Consider the following 17,281-nt stretch of genomic DNA (forward strand, 5'->3'; position numbering starts at 1 on the left):
TGACCCCTACAACCTATCGTGGGCCGGCTGCGTCTCAGAAGGACCCCCCTATGTGCCCATATACATGCCAATTAATGAATAGAACCTGGTGCCGTCGCAAGGTAACGCCAATGAGGTGCCATTTTACATGCATAACTGCTAGGACAGCCAAGTTAAAGAATTCAAACCCAAAACAAGATGAAAATTTCCCCCGAAATCACGGGCAAAAACCACAATACCCCAACCACCCCAACCCCATCCAAACGAGCCACTTGCAAAGAATTATCTAAAAGAGACTTAGAAGTCATAGATTCCTTACCTTAGAATTACCCCCAGGCGTCAGACTGAATCCAGAGAATTTTTCTTCAGCAGTACCTCTGCGCATCAGTATGTGACGTCGGTCGACTCCGCATTCGTCGTCGGCGTTGTGATCGGCGGAATGACGTTGCGGTATCTACTTAGACGCCGCCCCTGCGCGCTGACGTCCGTTCTTTCTTTTGGCCGCGCCAGCCAGAGCAGATCCGGAGAGAGCGGTCCCCCTAGTCACTTTTTGACACTTTTTCGCCTTTGGTCGCCATCTTTTTTGAGTCGTTCGACTCCTGGTGCACATAGGGATGTCCCATCGTCAGACCAGCTTCAAATCTTGTGACTCCTGTCACAAGTTGATGTCGGTCACGAACCCTCACCTTGTGTGCCTCTGGTGCCTGGAGCGTGACCACGACCCGAAGTCGTGCTCAGACTGTCGTGCCATGAACCTGAAGTCTTTGTGGGAGCGGTCCCGAAAGCTTCTGGAGGCCCGCAGTCAGCACCGCGCCAATCGAGGTCCTGGTCAAGTGGGAGGTCGCAGGACCAGTCACGGAGTCACCACCACCTCTACTCATTGAAGTTTTTGTCTTCGGTAAGTTGAAGCACCGTTGCTCTTCGCCTTCTCCCCGCCTGACGTGACGCGGGATGCAGAAGGTAGTTGTCCTTCGGCTCTGCTCGCGGAGCCTGCTGGGACGGATCCAAGCTTCCCTCCCTTTCTGGGAGCCGGAATGTCCCCTGCCCGGCTTTGTGCATTTTATGGAGCTCTCCACTCCGTCTTTGGGCAGCCCGACTCCACCTTTGGTTCCCGCGGACTCGGCTGGGGGCTGTAGGCCTTTGACGCCTGTGGCTCCGGCCTCGGCGCCACAGGTTCCCCAGGGGTCCAGGCGTGGATCCGGATCAGCACCGGTTGACCTCACAACACCTCCCCCGGCACCGATTCCTCTGACGACGCCTCCGCCACCTCCGACGCCGGTTATGTCCACGGCCGGCATCGATTTGGACACTGAGCTGGACCTTCGTCGATCTACATGGTACCGGCGCCGGGCGGTACTTTTGTACCCCTGTTCTACTGGGAGGGGTCTGTACACCCTCTGGCAGACCATCTAGAAGAGCCAGACTGGAGAGAGGAGTTGGGTGATGCCAGAGGTCTGGACACCTCCCCAGACCTTGGTATCCTTTCTCCCTCTACCATGGCCACGGAGGACGGAGCCTCCTACGCTGTGGTGTTGAGTTGGGTGGCTGAGGCCTTGGCCCTTGAGCTTCCTACGCTGGCAGTCAAGACTAACCTCCTGACTGAGGTGCTTTAGCCAGCAGTGGCCTCTTCGGAGCCCCTGCTGCCGTTCAACAAGGCCATCACAGACATCCTTCTGGGCACTTGGTCCAAGCCTAGCACAGGGGCTCCTGTGCATTGGATGATTAACTGATGCAACCACCTGGCCCCGGGCGACCCAATTTTCCTCTCCCAACACCCAAGCCCCGAGAGCTTGGTGGTCCAAGCCTCCACATCCAAAGGCGCCTTCCCTACTGCTCCCCCCCAGATAGGAAATCCAAGAATCTGAACCATCTTGGTAAGGAAATGTTTTCTTTCGCCAGATTAGGACTTTGGTCGGTGAACACCGCATGTCTCTTGGGCCGCTACACCCACTCTATGTGGGACACGGTTGTGAGAATACTGCCACAGTGCCCAGAGGAGGCCCGGACTGTACTCTCCCATACAGTTGCAGAGGGTAGAGATGCAGCGAAGTTCATCAGTCGATGTGGTCTGGATACTGCCGACTCGCTAGGTAGAACGAATTCTACATCAGTAGCCTTGAGGCGCTACGCCAGGATGAGGTCCACTGGCTTTTCCGGGGATGTCCAATCGATCCTTTAGGACATGCCCTTTGATGGCCGTCGCCTGTTTGGCCCCAAGGCGGACAATGCTTTCGAGTGCTTCAGGGACTCTAGGGCTACGGCCACATCCTTGGGCCTCGCTGCCACCTCTCTAGTCCCTGTGCCAGAAATAGGTTGTGGTTCTTATTTCCACTACTTCCTGGTGTCCAAGAAGGACAAAGGCCTGCGTCCTATCTTGGATCTCAGGGATGTCAACCGCTTTCTCCGGAAGGAGAAGTTCAAATTTTGATATTGGCTCAGGTCTTGTCTGCCCTCGATATTGGAGACTGGATGGTAGCGTTGGACTTGCAGGACGCTCATTTCCACATCCCCATCCTGCCGGCCCACAGACGTTACCTACGGTTCACAGTAGGCCAAGAGCATTTTCAGTTTACAATGCTCCCCTTTGGCCTTGCAAGTGCCCCTCAGGTGTTCATGAAAGTGATGGCAGTGGTCGCAGCTCATCTGCGCAGATCAGGGGTTCCAGTCTTCCCCTTTCTCGACAACTGGCTGTTGAAGTCGAGCTCGCCCCAGGCTGTCATCTCCCACCTCCAGACTATGGCGGACCTCCTGCACGCGCTGGGGTTCACTATCAGCGTGCCGAAGTCACACCTGATTCCCTCTCAGAAGCTCCTTTTCATTGGAGCAGTTCTGGATACAGTGCAGTTTCAGGCTTATCCTCCCGAGCAGCGAGTCCGAGCTATGATACCGATGTTTCAGCCTCTATCCCGCATTTTGGTGAGAATGGCCCTGAGGCTGCTGGGCCTCATGGCCTCCTGTATCCTGCTGGTCGATCATGCCAGGTGGTATATGCGGGCACTGCAGTGGGACCTGAAGTTCCAGTGGGCGCAACATCAGAGGAATCTTTCCAATTGTGTCCAGATCTCGGAGGGCACTGCTCACCAATTGCAGTGGTGACTAACGAACCAGGATTGGGTCAACTGCAGATCCCTCTCCCTTCCCCAACCAGGGTTCACAGTGGTGACAGATGTGTCGCTCCTGGGATGGGGAGGCCACATGGGGGAGGCAGAGATCAGCCTCTGGTCTCCGGCGGAGTCCAGGCTCCACATCAACCTACTGGGCTCCGGGCGATTCGTCAAGCACTGAAAGCATTCCTTCCTTCTGTCAGGGGAAGGGTGGTGCAGGTGTTCACGGACAACACCACTGCCATGGGGTACTGCAACAAACGGGGCGAGGTGGGGTGTGGACTCTGTCAGGTGGCTCTTCGCCTTTGTACGTGGCTGGAGTATCAGGGCATGTCCCTGGTGGTTCAACACCTGGCAGGGCGGGCGAACTCAGCTGCTGGTGCATGATGGATCACAAATGGCGTCTTTACTCGGTGGTGCAAGGTCTCTTTCAGCAGTGGGGAGAGCCATGGTTAGATCTGTTGGTCACCGAAGAGAACACGCAATGTCAGCAGTTCGGCACGTTGGAATTTCCAAGGCGGCACTCGCTCGGCGACGCTTTTCGTCATGAGTGGAATTGTGGTCTTCTATATGCCTTTCCGCCTATTTCACTTCTGCCCAGAGTGCTGAAGAAGATCAAGCGCAACCAGGCCCAAGTCATTCTTGTGGCTCCGGATTGGGCACGAAGAGTCTGGTATCCTGAGCTCTTAAACATGGCCATCGATTCTCCGATCAGACTGTCTCTTTGGGAGGATCTTCTGTCGCAGCAGCAGGTGACGGTCCTCCACCCGAACCTGCCCAGCCTCCACCTCCTTGCGTGGCGATTGAGCAGCGGCAGTTGACAGCTTTCGACCTTAAATGTTATCCCTCCGCTAAGACGGTATACACCTGTAGATGGAACAAATGTGTGGCATGGTGCACAGCAAAGGCTGTGTATCCCCTCTCTGCCCCTCTTTCAGAGGTCCTCCTCTTCATTCTTTCTTTGGCCCAGCGGGGCTCTGATCTGGGCACCCTTAAATGCCATCTTACAGCCATTTCGGCCTTTCTTCTCCTTCCTGATCAGCATCTCTTTTCAAGTCCCCTATTGTAAATAGATTTCTTAAAGGCATTACTCACCTTTTTCCTCCTAATCCTTTCGAAATGCCCCAGTGGGACTTAAATCTTGTGTTGACTCACCTTATGTGTGCTCCTTTCGAGCCACTGCATAATTGTCCTCTCCGACTTTAAAGACTGATTTTCTGGTTGCCATCACCTCTGCTCTCAGGGTGAGTGAGCTTCAGGCTCTGTCTTCTAAACCTCCTTTCTTTGCTGTCCATCCGGACAAGGTTGTCCTCCGAACTAGGCCTTCTTTTCTTCCCAAAGAGGTTACCTCTTTCCACATAGGACAGACCCTCACTTTGCCCACCTTCTTCCCACCCTGCATCCTTCCAAGGAGGAGGCGAGACTCCACCGTCTGGATCCGAAACGTGCATTATCATTTTATCTGGATCACACACAACAATTTCGGGTGGGCGAACAACTCTTTGTTGGCTATGTGGGTGTCAAGAAAGGTCGGGCCGTGCACAAACGAACCATCTCTAGATGGGTCGTTCTTTGCATTAAAATCTGTTATTCCTTTGCGAAAAAGGAGCTTCCACTAGTGAGTGCTGCGTGCCATTTTCACCAGGGCGACAGCAGCCACTGCTGCTTTGTGACGTGGAGTCCCACTCAGTGACATCTGCCAGCCAGCCATGTGAGCATCTCTGCACACGTTCACTAAGCCTTATTGCTTGGATAATCCGGTCGGGAGAGATGGCTTCTTTGAACGTTCAGTTCTCCAGGACTTTCTGGTGTGAACTTAGTTCGCAGACCCACCTCCTGGGTTGGTATTGCTGGGTTATCTATTCTAAGATAAGGAATCTATAACTAATAGTCTCTTTCAGATGAACAAGTTACTTGCCTTCGGTAACAATATATCTGTAAGAGACATATATTAGTTATAGATTCCTTCCTGCCCCACCCATCCTCCCCGTTCTGCGAACTGACTTCTGGAGTAAGGGACTCCCTTTCAGGGCCCTAGTTTTGTGCACCAGTGGCCAGTGTCTTGCATGGCTCTGCGCTTCTGGTGTGGAATATCGTGTAAAGAAGTGATGTCCGCACGCATGGGTGATGTCTAAGTAGATACTGCGACGTCATTCCGGCGATCACGACGCGGAACACGGAGTTGACCGACGCCACCTATGGACGCGCAGGGGTACTGCTGAAGAAAAATTGTCCGAATTCAGACTGACGCCTGGGGTAATTCTAAGGTAAGGAATCTATAACTAATGTATATCTCTTACAGATCTATTGTTACTGAAGGTAAATAACTTGTTTGTTGCAGTCAAGGGAGAAATCATAGGTCTAAGTTTAACCTAAGTGCTATCCAGAGATTTATCCCTTTCTTGGGTGTCTGTAATTAGCTTCAAGATGCGTAGGTATTTAGGACAAGTCTGCTTCCAAAACTCAGAAGAAAGGAGAGAGATGAAAGGGGCCCAGATTTTAGTGTATGCCGACTTATGTGTATGAGTTGCCATCGACAAATGTTCCATACCTAGCAGCGACCAAAGCTGGTGAAGCCATTGCTGATGGTCCGGGATTCTGTCTGTGCTCCAGCTGGACAAAAATACTTGGTGTGTGACATTGAGTGCCAGGGCCATCTGCCTACCTTTAATGGAGCGGAGTGGGAATGCGAGTGCGTTGGGTAGTCCTAAGAGCATGTATGCTGGGAATTGTTTGGTTTAAAGCGCAATCAATATCATCCGGGATCTGGTCCCAGAACCTGGACAACTTCGGGCAGTGCCCCAGAAGGTAGAGTAGCGTGCCAGGGTTGCCTAACCCCTCGCCAGCATAGGCTGTCATATTGAGGAATCCATTTTTTTATCCAAGAGGGGGTATCGTACCAATAGGATGCGATTTTGTAGGCAGATTCTGTGTTTCCTGTAGTGTGTGCCGGATGGTGCACCCTATAGAAAATGTCATTCCCCTCCTTGTATGACAGTGTTCAGCCCAGTTCTTCCTCCCACCGTTTCTGTCCTGGGGATCTGCCTTTTTGTTTTGTCTTTGTCGGGTGTGCGTAGATCTCCGAGATGATCGTTTTATCGTCTTTTTTAAGGAACAGACACTTTTCAAATGTGGAGATTGGTCTACCTGCCTTAAGTTGTGTGGCCGCACTAAGCACCCAGTGTGTCATTTGCATATGGGTGATTCGGTCTGTTTCCATGAAGTCATAGTCGAATGGTATAGGGCCATTGCGGTCAAAGAGTTATCCCATGCGCTTACACCCGTCCATCACTCATCGTTTGTTGATGTTCGGAGCCATGCCTGGAAGGAGATCCGGGTTTGAGAATAGGGGGGGGGGTCATAAGCGAGGGGAACATGGTGAGTCCCGCAGTGTTTGCAACTTTGTCCCAAATGTGAAGTGTCTGGCGAGTTACAGAGGCGGAATAGAGCCCCCAAGCTCTAAAGGGCCGAGGCAACCACACCGCCCTCCAAATGTGGGATTCCGCTACTGTCTGGTCCATAACGACCCAATGTTTCACCATGAGAGGGCAGTTCCACTCCACCACATAGCACAAGTGCGCAGCCAGGTGGTAGCGAGACATGTTGGGTATTGAAAGCCCCCCCTCTTGTTTTGAGAACTGAAGAAACTGTTTCTGCAGCCTAGGTTTAGCTTTTCCCCATAGAAAACGGTCAATCTGCCTTTGAAGCCTGTTATTCAAGCCTGGAGGTGGGAGAAGCGGAAGGGTTTGGAAAATGTACAGGGCTCTGGGAAGGACGTTCATTTTTACTGCGGCAATTCTTCCAAACCATGAGAGTGGGAGCCGTTACCACTGTGTCAGATCTTTGCGAATTAGGGCAAGAAGCTTGGAATAGTTGGCCTCTGCGGTCTTAAGAAGACTTCTGCTTAGGACCAGGCCTAGATATGGGAGGCCCTCAGTGACCCAAAGGAAGTCGAACTGAGTGCGCAGAGTACGTTCTATGTGAGATTTAGAGATGAGATTTAAGATTTGTGATTTTTGCATATTTTCCTGGAAGCCCAAGGACATCCCGAATTCCTGGAGTTCAGCTACAGTAGCCGGGAGGGAAGTCAAGGGCTGGGTGATTGAGAAGATAACATCAGCATAGAGGCTGATCAAATGTTGATCTGTACCAAAAGGGATGACCCTAGCGTTTGGTTTGTTGTGTAGCTTCTGCGCCAAGGGCTCCATATATAGAGCAAAGAGAAGTGGCGAGAGAGGACAGCCGTGCCACGACCTATAGGGAAGCTGCTAGATCTGACGCTGTTCATTCTGACCGCTGCACTGGGGGAGCTATAGATGCTTGAAATCCAGCTCTGGATGCATGTCCCCCATACCGAAATGTTTGAGAGTCGTGCATAGATGGGGGCCAGTGCACCCTATCAAACACTTTTACCGCATCCACTGCCAGTCACAGGGTCTCTTCCCGGGATCGGTGTACTTTGTCCATCAAGTGACATATGCATTTAGTGTTGTCCCCACACTGATGCCCGGGAATGAACCCTGCCTGGTCTGGGTCAATGAGACCGGGCATCAAGGGATTGAGTCTCTGGGCTAGAACGCTAGAAAACAATTTCGCGTCAATGTTCAGAAGCGAAATCTGACAATATGAGCTGCACTGCTTAGGGTCTTTACCAGGCTTTGGGATGACTGAGATCGAGGCTTAAAGCATAGTTTCGGTGAGTGTGCCCTTTTCGGCAGAGGAATTGAACAGGCGTGTGAGTATGGGAGCTAGTTCTGAACAGAAAGTCTTATAGAAAGCCGCACTGAACCTGTCCTGGCCAGGTGCCTACAGGGATTTCAGAGGAGCAATCGCCGAGATCACTTCTTTGATACGAATGTGCTTGTCTAGGACTTCAGCTTCCACCGTGGGAAGGGGGATAATCGCAGAAGACGTTAAGTAATCTTGTGGATCTGATGAGTTCGGGGTATCGCGTATGTACAATTCGGCATAGTAGGCCTGGAATGTATCTGCCATACTAGTCACTTCTGCTCTAGAGGCTGTCTGGAGCGACTTAACAGCTTGTGCAAATTGCTTACTGCGAAGGCGATGCGCAAGTATACAACCTTCTTTGTTAGTCCCTACATAATATTTATTTTTGCGGCATACCATCACGTGTTCGGCTCTATCTAAATCAAGGCGTTTAAGTTGTAGGCGTTCTCTATTGAGTTGCCTCCATATCCGAGGAGCCCCGGTGCGTTTATGAAAGGATTTCAGTTTCCCCTCACCATTGTCTCCAACTCCCCCCTCTTAGCTTTCCTCGTCTTATTTTTGTGCACGGCTTCAGCTATAAGAGCCCCATGGGTCACCAGCTTTAGAGCCTCCCAAGTCGAAGACAGCGCAGTGGACCCAGTGTCATTAAATGTAAAGTAATCCTGTATAGTGTTTTTAAACGCAAACGTTGTGTGCAAATGCAGCACTGTCATCTTGGAGACGCCACAGAGGGGCCTGTGTAGGGGTGGGAGAAGTGCGTAGGGTAAGCGATATGCATGCGTGATCTGAAAGCAAGCGGGCAGCGATGGTGGAAGCCAGCACTCGCTCCCAGGCAGACTGGGAGGCGAGGAAGTGATCTAACAGCATATATTTTATGGGCCGCAGAGTAGGTGGTAGTCCCGCTCATCAGGATGTAGGGAGCGCCACACCTCTCTCATCCCACATTCTTCCAACCATTCACGTCCCGCTTCTGAGAGAGCCCCTGTGTTACCAGATCGAAGGCCTGAACGGTCATACTCCGCATTCATCACTATGTTTAGGTGCCCACCCACCACCACTGCCGCATTGGGGGTATGGCTAGGTCTTCTGTTAGAAAGGTCTCTTGCTGCTTGTTTGGGGCGAGAATCGATGCCACTGTGAAATGGAATGTGCCCATCCGCACCCGGAGGGCCAGCAGGCAGCTTTAATTTCCACAAAAGGACCCGGGACAGTACCAGAAAAGTGTTTGGAAAGGAAAATAGCCACTCCCCCCTTCTTCCCCCTCCTAGAGGACCAGAATTGCTGTGGGAACCTCTTAGTGTGCATTCTGTGTGTATCTTTTGAGAATAAGTGTCTCCTGAAGCATACATTTGTCACCCTGCACGTGCTCCAGCAAAGAAAGCACTGCCAAGCTCTTGATAGGATTGTTGAGGCCTCGAACATTGAGGCTGATTATCTTAGTCTCCAGGGTCATAGGGACAAGAGCAAGGCTTAGGGGACCAAGCAAGTGTCAACCTGGTCCTATGTGTGATGCTAGTGATATATAGTAGGAAGTAAATTCTCCCAGAGATGTTTGTGTGTGGAGGGCATAGTGAAGTTGGCTCGTCGGAAGGGGTCCCCCAACAAACCAATATAAACCCTAACAATGCAACAAAACAAAGAAAATTATTAACATATGTGAGATAGGCAGAGTCCATCACAGTAGGAAGGCCAGTACTTAGGGAGGAGTCAAGGAGGCGAGAGTCATTCAATAGCATTGAGAGTCAAAGCCCCCGACCCCACCAGGCCTAAATCACCAATCAACTTTAGGTTCCAGGAAACCTCAGGAGGGAGGGTCAGCTTCTTCTCTCCCCTCCCCCCCCCCCCGTGCCAGAGAGTGAGCGCAGCACAGCTGACCTTTCCTTAACGATTTTATTCGTGTCAGGGCAGAGGCGTTAAAATCTGGATCCAAGTCACAGTCTTCGGCCTCCAACTGAGGCCTTATCCTCTGCAGGGGATCGTTGGGGGCATGCTCACTGAGGTCTAGGTTGAGGATCTTACAAGTTTCAGCCAGAGAGAGCAACTGGTGGATTTTGCCTTGGTGGCGAAAAATAAGACGAAAGGGGTGGCCCCAAGAGTAGGCAATTCCCGTTGAATGAAGATAATTGGTGACAGGCCGAAAGTCCTTTCTCTTCTGTAAGGTGCTTGCAGCGAGGTCCTGGAAGAGTTGCGGAGTGTGGTCCCTGAATTGCAGCGTCTGAGCAGCTCGGGCCGCCTTGAGTATTGCTTCTTTTACTTGAAAGTTGTGCACAAAATATCTGCAGAAGGGCGATTGGGCTGGCGGGGAGGGCCCACACGATGACCTCTATTTTTTATTTTAACAATTTTTATTGATTCTTAACTTTTCAAATTCAAAATTGCATCGCATACCTTTCGTTACAAATACAACATTTTATATCAACACAGTGTATTAGTCCATCATTACATGGCGGTGGTGCCCCCTTTTTGACATTGCCATTTTCGCCGTTGGTGACATACACAGTTCTCCTCTATAAGCGGACCTCCATCTATTTTGACTACATTCACAGCTGTGGAGCCCAGGACAAAGCTTAACAGGGCCTTAACATACCCCTCCAGGTCTGAGCCCTCTGTGCTCGTAGGGACCGCACAGATGCGTATATTCCGCCTGGACCTATTCTCCAGGTCTTCTGTGTGGACCTGCAGCTCAAGCTGTTGGTCCTGTAATCGAATGACTTCCTGTTGGAAGGCTACGTTTGCTTCATCTCTGGCTACTGAGCTCTCCTCAAGGGCCACTAGTCTCTCGCCAACGGTGTTGACGTCTCAACACACTTCTCTAAGTTCCATCTATAGGTAAATCTTTTACAGCTAGTAGATCTTATCGAAGGGAGGCGAACAACGCCTCCAGGAATTCATGAGTTGCAGGGCTTTCAGCACCCTCTCCTCCGCCGGCTGGTTTCAGCTCCCCCAAAGGCGCTTTGTCGCCTGGGATTCCACTGTGCTCTTCAGGAGCAGATCGCATACTGGGCGATCCTACTTCGCCTTGGCTGATGCCATGTTTGCACGCCTGGTGTCCCACTGGTAAGTGGATGGTGTCAGGGGCGTTAAGAGTCATGGGATCAGGAGGAGCCTAGCGCGCATCCAAGATGGTCGCGTGAGCACAGGGCTCCCCGGACCCTTTCTGCTCCTCGGAATAAATCCTGAGACTATCCTGAGTTGGTGTATGGAATCTGAGAGAAGAAGACCAGCTGACTATATATCTCTTTCCAAAATTCTAATCGGACCTGGGAATCCTGAGTTATCGTCGCCGGAACTTTTGGGACCCACCCGACGGAGGAGGCCGGGGTGGAGGTGACCCGTGGGGCCGGGCTGCAATTGAACAACAGCGGCCTCAGCGCGGTGCCAGTCACCGATTCAGCACTTTCGGTTTCGATTTTGGCCTTCAGGAGATCAGCTGGCGTGCGTGCTCAAGGTGGCGGGGTGCCTCTTGGGCCTCTGTCCGAGGTTTGCTTCCATCTGCTACGGACGGGTCTGACGCCTCCGACCCCTACACCGACAGTTTGTGATCCTTTCTCTGGCACCCGTGCGCCCCTTGATCGGAGGTCCCAGTGAGTGACGGCGCTCACATGGCGGGCAAAGGGGGACCGGAGGGGCGCAAGACCAAGGCCTCACTGCGCGGGGGAGCGGTCCAGAGCAACAACATGGACCGCTATACCCAGGGCAGGGGGTCCCCTGGCGCTGCTGGCCTCTCCCCGGATGCTGCGGGGGGAGGCACGACCGTCGCTGCGGAACCTTCCCTACAGGACATTATGGGCGCCATCGAGGGCATCAGGGAAACTATCGCGACGCAATATGAGGCCCTGGCCCGTAAGATCGACACTGTCGCGATCGACGTCACCCTGATTCGGGCCGACCTCTCTAAAACCAACGAGAAGGTCCAGGCCCTTGATACACGGACCTCCACCTTGGGTGCGGAGGTGTCGGATCTGCGGGCCGCGCTTGGGGACATTAGAGTGGTCAACGACCACATGGCCCGGCGGCTTGAGGACTTCGAGGGACGGGCCCGACGCAACAATATCCGTATCATTGGGGTACCGGAGTCCTCCGACAGCCGCCCGGTGGACCTCGTGGTCGAGGAACTTATCCTGCAGCAGCTGTCCCCGGTTGGCCTAAGTAAATTCTTCGCTGTGGAGCGGGCCCATCGGGTTCCTGGCGGCCGGCCGCGGCCGGGGGCCCCCCCGAGGCCTATCGTGGCTAAACTGTTCCATTACAGGGACCGCGATGCTATTCTGCAGGCTTCACGGACCCGTGGCCCGGTCCGCTACGAGAACTCGATCGTCAACTTTTACCCGGACTTCACGCAACTGGTCCAGAAACAGCGGATGGGATTCCAGGGGGTGAAGCGCCGTCTCCGCGAGCTAGGCCTGAAGTATTCGATGCTCTACCCGGCGAAACTTCGAGTGGAGCATGGAGAGCGGACAGTCTTTTTTGACACTCCTGTGGCCGCAAGTGACTGGCTGGATTCGTTGCCGGACGGGGGTGGCCGGCCCGGGCCCTCTGGGGGCACCGCAGGTGACGGGTCCCCTTAGACTGACCTTTGGTCCTTGCTTTTGCGTTTTTGCACTGTACAGTTGGGTCTTACTTCTTTTGCATACTGTGTTTTACCAGGACTGTGAGGGGTGCGGGCGGGTTCGGGTCCCTTTCCTCCTCCGGGGTCTTTTTGTAGAATGGGGTTAGCGGGGCGACAGGCACACTGCAAGTTGGGGGGGTCTTAGGCCCGCAGGGGTGCAGGGTGGGGGGCGGTGGACTTGGGGTGGGGTTGGGGGGGAAGAGGGGTTGTTTAGTTGTGTGTTTTTTGTTTACAGGGCGAGGAATTGATTTTTATCCATTTTTGGGAGCGGTGCTGCGGGCTGGGGGCTTCTTGCTCTATTGGAGGGGATGGGGGGAGACGGGTTGAGGCTTATGTCGTGGAACGTCAATGGGTTGGGGGACCGTATTAAGCGGGGTGTTGTACTGCAATATTTGCGCCGTTTGACTCCTGATGTGGTGTTTCTCCAGGAGACGCATTTGGTCGGCAATGTCTGCCATGCGATGCACAGAGGGGGATACCGCCTCGTAGCCCATTCTGGTTTCACAACTGGCTCCAGGGGGGTGGGCATTCTCCTGCGAACCTCCCTTCCGGTGGAGATCACGAGGATAGTCTCGGATGACAGAGGGCGCTATGTGTGTCTGATTGGGAGGTGGGAGGGGCAGCCCCTTACCCTGGTTTCAGTCTACGTCCCCCCGGGCCTCCAGAACTCCACCTTTGCTGATTTGGGTCGAATGCTGCTTGACCTCCCGGACGGCCTCCTGCTCATGGGCGGGGACTTTAATTCTGTGGTTTCGGGTGAACTGGATCGTCACCCACCGAGGACCCTCCCCGCTGCCCAGTCATGGCTGGGTGGGATGTTGGAGACCTTCGGCTTGGTGGATAGTTGGAGACTACTGCATCCGACCCAGTGCCAGTTCACTTTTCATTCGGGGGCGCATGGGAGTCTCTCCAGGTTAGACTACTTCCTTATGCCAGCGGCGCAGACTGGTCGGATTCGAGAGGTCAGACACCTGGCGCGTGGTATCTCCGACCATTCTCCGCTGTGGCTTCTCTTTGACACCGGGCCGCGGTCCGCAGGGCGGATAGCTCCCATTAACCCCTGGTACCTGCGGGACCCTGTGACCCGTGACAGCCTGGCTAAGGCCATGGACCAATACTTCAGTGAAAACGAGGGGTCGGTGTCGTCTGCGTTGTCCCTTTGGGAAGCCTTTAAAACTGTTATACGCGGACACGCCCTCGCCCAGATAGTGGTGGCCAAGAAGGTTAGGAGCGAGGCGGTGGTGAAGCTGGAGACTGACGTCTCGGGGCTGGAGTCGGCCTTGGAGGCGAATATTACTCCGGACGGGCTACATGCCCTTAGCCTGAAACAGTTCGAATATAGGTCCCTGGTCACTGACGCGGCCCAAACTATGTATAGGGAGCAGCAGGGCCGATTGTATGACGCGGGGGACAAGGCGGGAAAGTTGATTGCGTGGCTGGACAAAAAGGAGAGAGTGAATCGCGTGGTCCCCGAGTTGCGTGCTGCGGATGGTGGGTGTGTGACTGAACCGGATGAGATTGTGGAATGCTTCGCTGACCACCTCCGGGCGGTGTACTCCCCGGTGACTGACAGGGACGAAGATGACTCTCGCCTCCTATTGAGAGATATTGCTCTGCCCGGCCTGTCCGTCGAGGACCGGGAGCGGCTGGACGCCCCCTTATCGTCGGATGAAATAGCGACCGCGATTCGTTCCCTTCGCTCGGGCAAGGCTATGGGTCCTAACGGTCTGCCCATTGAACTATACAAATTGCGTCCTGATAAGCTTGCGCCCTTCCTCGGCCGCATGTTCCGCGACTCTCTTGCGGCGGGTTCCCTTCCGGCCGACCAGCGCCTGGCCACTATAGTCGTTCTCCCCAAGGAGGGCAAGCCGCGTGACCGCTGTACCTCTTACCGGCCTATTTCACTGCTCAATGCAGAGCCTAAAATCCTGGCGAAAGTCCTGGCCAATCGATTGTTGAGTGTCGTGTGCGACCTTATTCATCCGGACCAATGCGGCTTCATCCCGCACCGCAACACCGCTCTTAACTTGCGGCGTCTGCACGGGGTCCTCGCCAGGGCGGAGCTCCTCACCGAGCCGGCCGTGCTGGTCTCTTTGGATGCCACGATGGCATTTGACACTATTGAGTGGCCATTCCTCTGGGCCGTCTTGGATAAATTCGGCTTTGGGGAGGGATTTATTGGCTGGGTGAGGCTCCTTTACACGGGACCCATGGCTCAAGTGGTGGTGAATGGGCGGGTCTCTCGGCCCTTTGCCCTCGGCAGGGGCACGAGGCAGGGGTGCCCGTTGTCCCCGTTGCTTTTTGCTCTCGCCCTGGAGCCACTCGCTGCCTGGCTCCGTTGGGAGCCCTCGCTTAGAGGGATCCGGTGGGGCCCGGGCTTTGAAGATCGGGTCTCGCTGTATGCGGACGACATTCTCCTGTACCTCACCTCACCGCGGCAGTCACTCGACGTCCTCTTTGACGTTCTGACCTCCTTTGGGAACAATTCGGGTCTCACGATCAATTGGTCTAAATCCTGCGTTTATCCCATCGCTGGTGGTCCTCCTCTCCTGCCGCCTCGGCTCCCGATTCAAATATCTCTGAGCGGCTTTAAGTACCTGGGGATATACGTTTCGCTGGACCCGGTGGCTCGCTACGAGCAGAATCTTCTGCGTCCACTTCGGCGGCTGCGGGAGGACACGGCCCGGTGGTGCAGGCTGCCCCTGTCCCCGCTGGGTCGGGCCGCGCTGTTTAAAATGATGTCCCTTCCCAGGTTCCTCTATGCACTCCAGAACTCCTTTGACGTTATCCCAGTGGCCTACTTTCGGGAGGTGGAGAGCCTGCAGAGGAGACTGGTGTGGAACGGCCGGGCGCGTATTGCTCTTGCCAAGCTCACTCTCCCCTGGTATGACGGGGGCATCGCGCTTCCTGACATTCGCAGGTACTATTGGGCCTCGCAGCTATCTGCCATTAACCACGCCACGTATGCGCCCGGCTTGAATCCGGCGTATGAGATGGACAAGTTCCTGCTTCCCGGCGGGAACTACAACAGGGCACTTTATTCCCGCCTGGCTGACCGGACCCTTACGGGTCCTACTAAGATTGCTGTGCGGACCTGGAGGGCTGCCACTGCGGCCATGGGCTGGAGTGAGCGAATGACATGTGCTACTCCCTTGTTTGCCTCCGACCGCCTGGGCAGCTTGTGGACCACCAAGGGGTTTGACCAGTGGGACACGATTGGTATCAGCAAAGTGGGAGACCTGTGGCACAAGGGCGCGGTCAAGACTTTCGCGGTGCTCCAGGCCGAATACGAGCTGACCGACAGGGAGTTCTTCCGCTACGCCCAGGTTCGACACGCCCTGCTCTCGGTCTTCGGGGAGGGGACCAAGATCCCTGTTTCCTCGCCCCTCGAGGACCGCGTACTTGACGGACATGTCCCTGATAGTACTATTTCTTTAATTTATAAAAAATTGATCAATCACCGGGCGGATCTCCTGGTGCGCCTTCGGGGGGCTTGGACTGGGGATGGGATCGAATTGGACGACGAAGACTGGCAGTCTGCACTGTCGTCCCCCAAGGAGGTTGCCATTCCGGCTCGTCTCCGGTTGGTACAGCTCAAGATTCTCCACCGGGTGTATGTTACGGGTCCGCGCTTGGTCGCGATGGGATTTTCCGACGACGGGCTCTGTAAACGAGGCTGCGGGCTCAGCGCCACCTTTCTTCATATCCTTTGGGAGTGTCGCGAGGTGGCGGACTATTGGCGCCGGGTCCACACGGTTATGGGACAGGTCACCGGGGTTGTACTGCTGCCGGAGGTGCGTCGCTGTGTCCTGAATGTGTGGGAGCCCAATGACTACAACGCGGCTCAGACTCGGTGGGCGGCCCTAGGGAACATGATTGCCAAGAGGGATATAGCGCAACTTTGGGGCGCTCAACGGCCGCCCACCGTGTCAGTATGGAAGGAGAATATGGACTGGTGTATGTTTCGGGAGAAGACAGTGTATGTGGCCCGTGGCAAGCCGGGGGCATGGGGTAGAATTTGGGGCCAATGGAATGCGTATCGCGGAGGCATCTGTACGCCCCCCCTGGTAGACACTGATATCGCCATGTCCCCCTGACCCTCGACGGTTCCTGGCGCTTTTTGTAACAACTACATAGGGACGTTCATCCTCCTTGACCCCCCTTTTCCCCCCCCCCCTCCGTCCCCGGCCTCCCGGTACTCCTCTCTTTAGCGGATTGCTCCAATGTTCTGACTGGAGTTTCCCGGGGGGAGCCCGAACCGCACTGGTATCCCTCGTAACTCGCCTTTTGTTTTTATTGTTTTTTTTTTTTTTTTTTTTTTTTTTTGTTTCTGTTACTGTTGGACTGACGCTTGCTGTTCTTCGAGAACTATCTTGAGCCACTGCGGGGCAGTGCCCGGGGGACGGATTGCAACTTTGATATGTGTGTATTTCCTTATGTACCTAGCGGCCGGCCCGGGTGGTTGTAGGCCCATACTTGTGACCGAATTGTTGCTCAATAAAAACTTTTTCAAAGGAAAGAAAGGAAAGGGAAAAAAAAAAAAAAAAAAAAAAAAAAAAAAGTCATGGGATAATTTGGCTCTTTCTAGGGTGTTGCAGAATGTCCAGATATTATCCACTGTGAGTCTGCCCTTAAGGAAGGCCGTTTGTGAGTTTCGGATCAGCTGTTGGCTAACAGATTCAAGTTTGCGAGCAGCAATTTTTGCGTAAAGTTTGCAATCAATAAGAAGGGAGATCAGTCTGTAATTGTTGACATTTAGATGGCCTTTCCCTTCCTTGGGTATCACTATTCTGGTAGCTTCAGTGGCGTACCCAGTGCTAAGGCCCATGGAGGCATATTGATGGAAAACTGCATGCAGGGG

The sequence above is a fragment of the Triturus cristatus genome, chromosome 9 (genome assembly GCF_964204655.1).
Source record: "Triturus cristatus chromosome 9, aTriCri1.1, whole genome shotgun sequence".
Taxonomy (NCBI): Eukaryota; Metazoa; Chordata; class Amphibia; order Caudata; family Salamandridae; genus Triturus; species Triturus cristatus.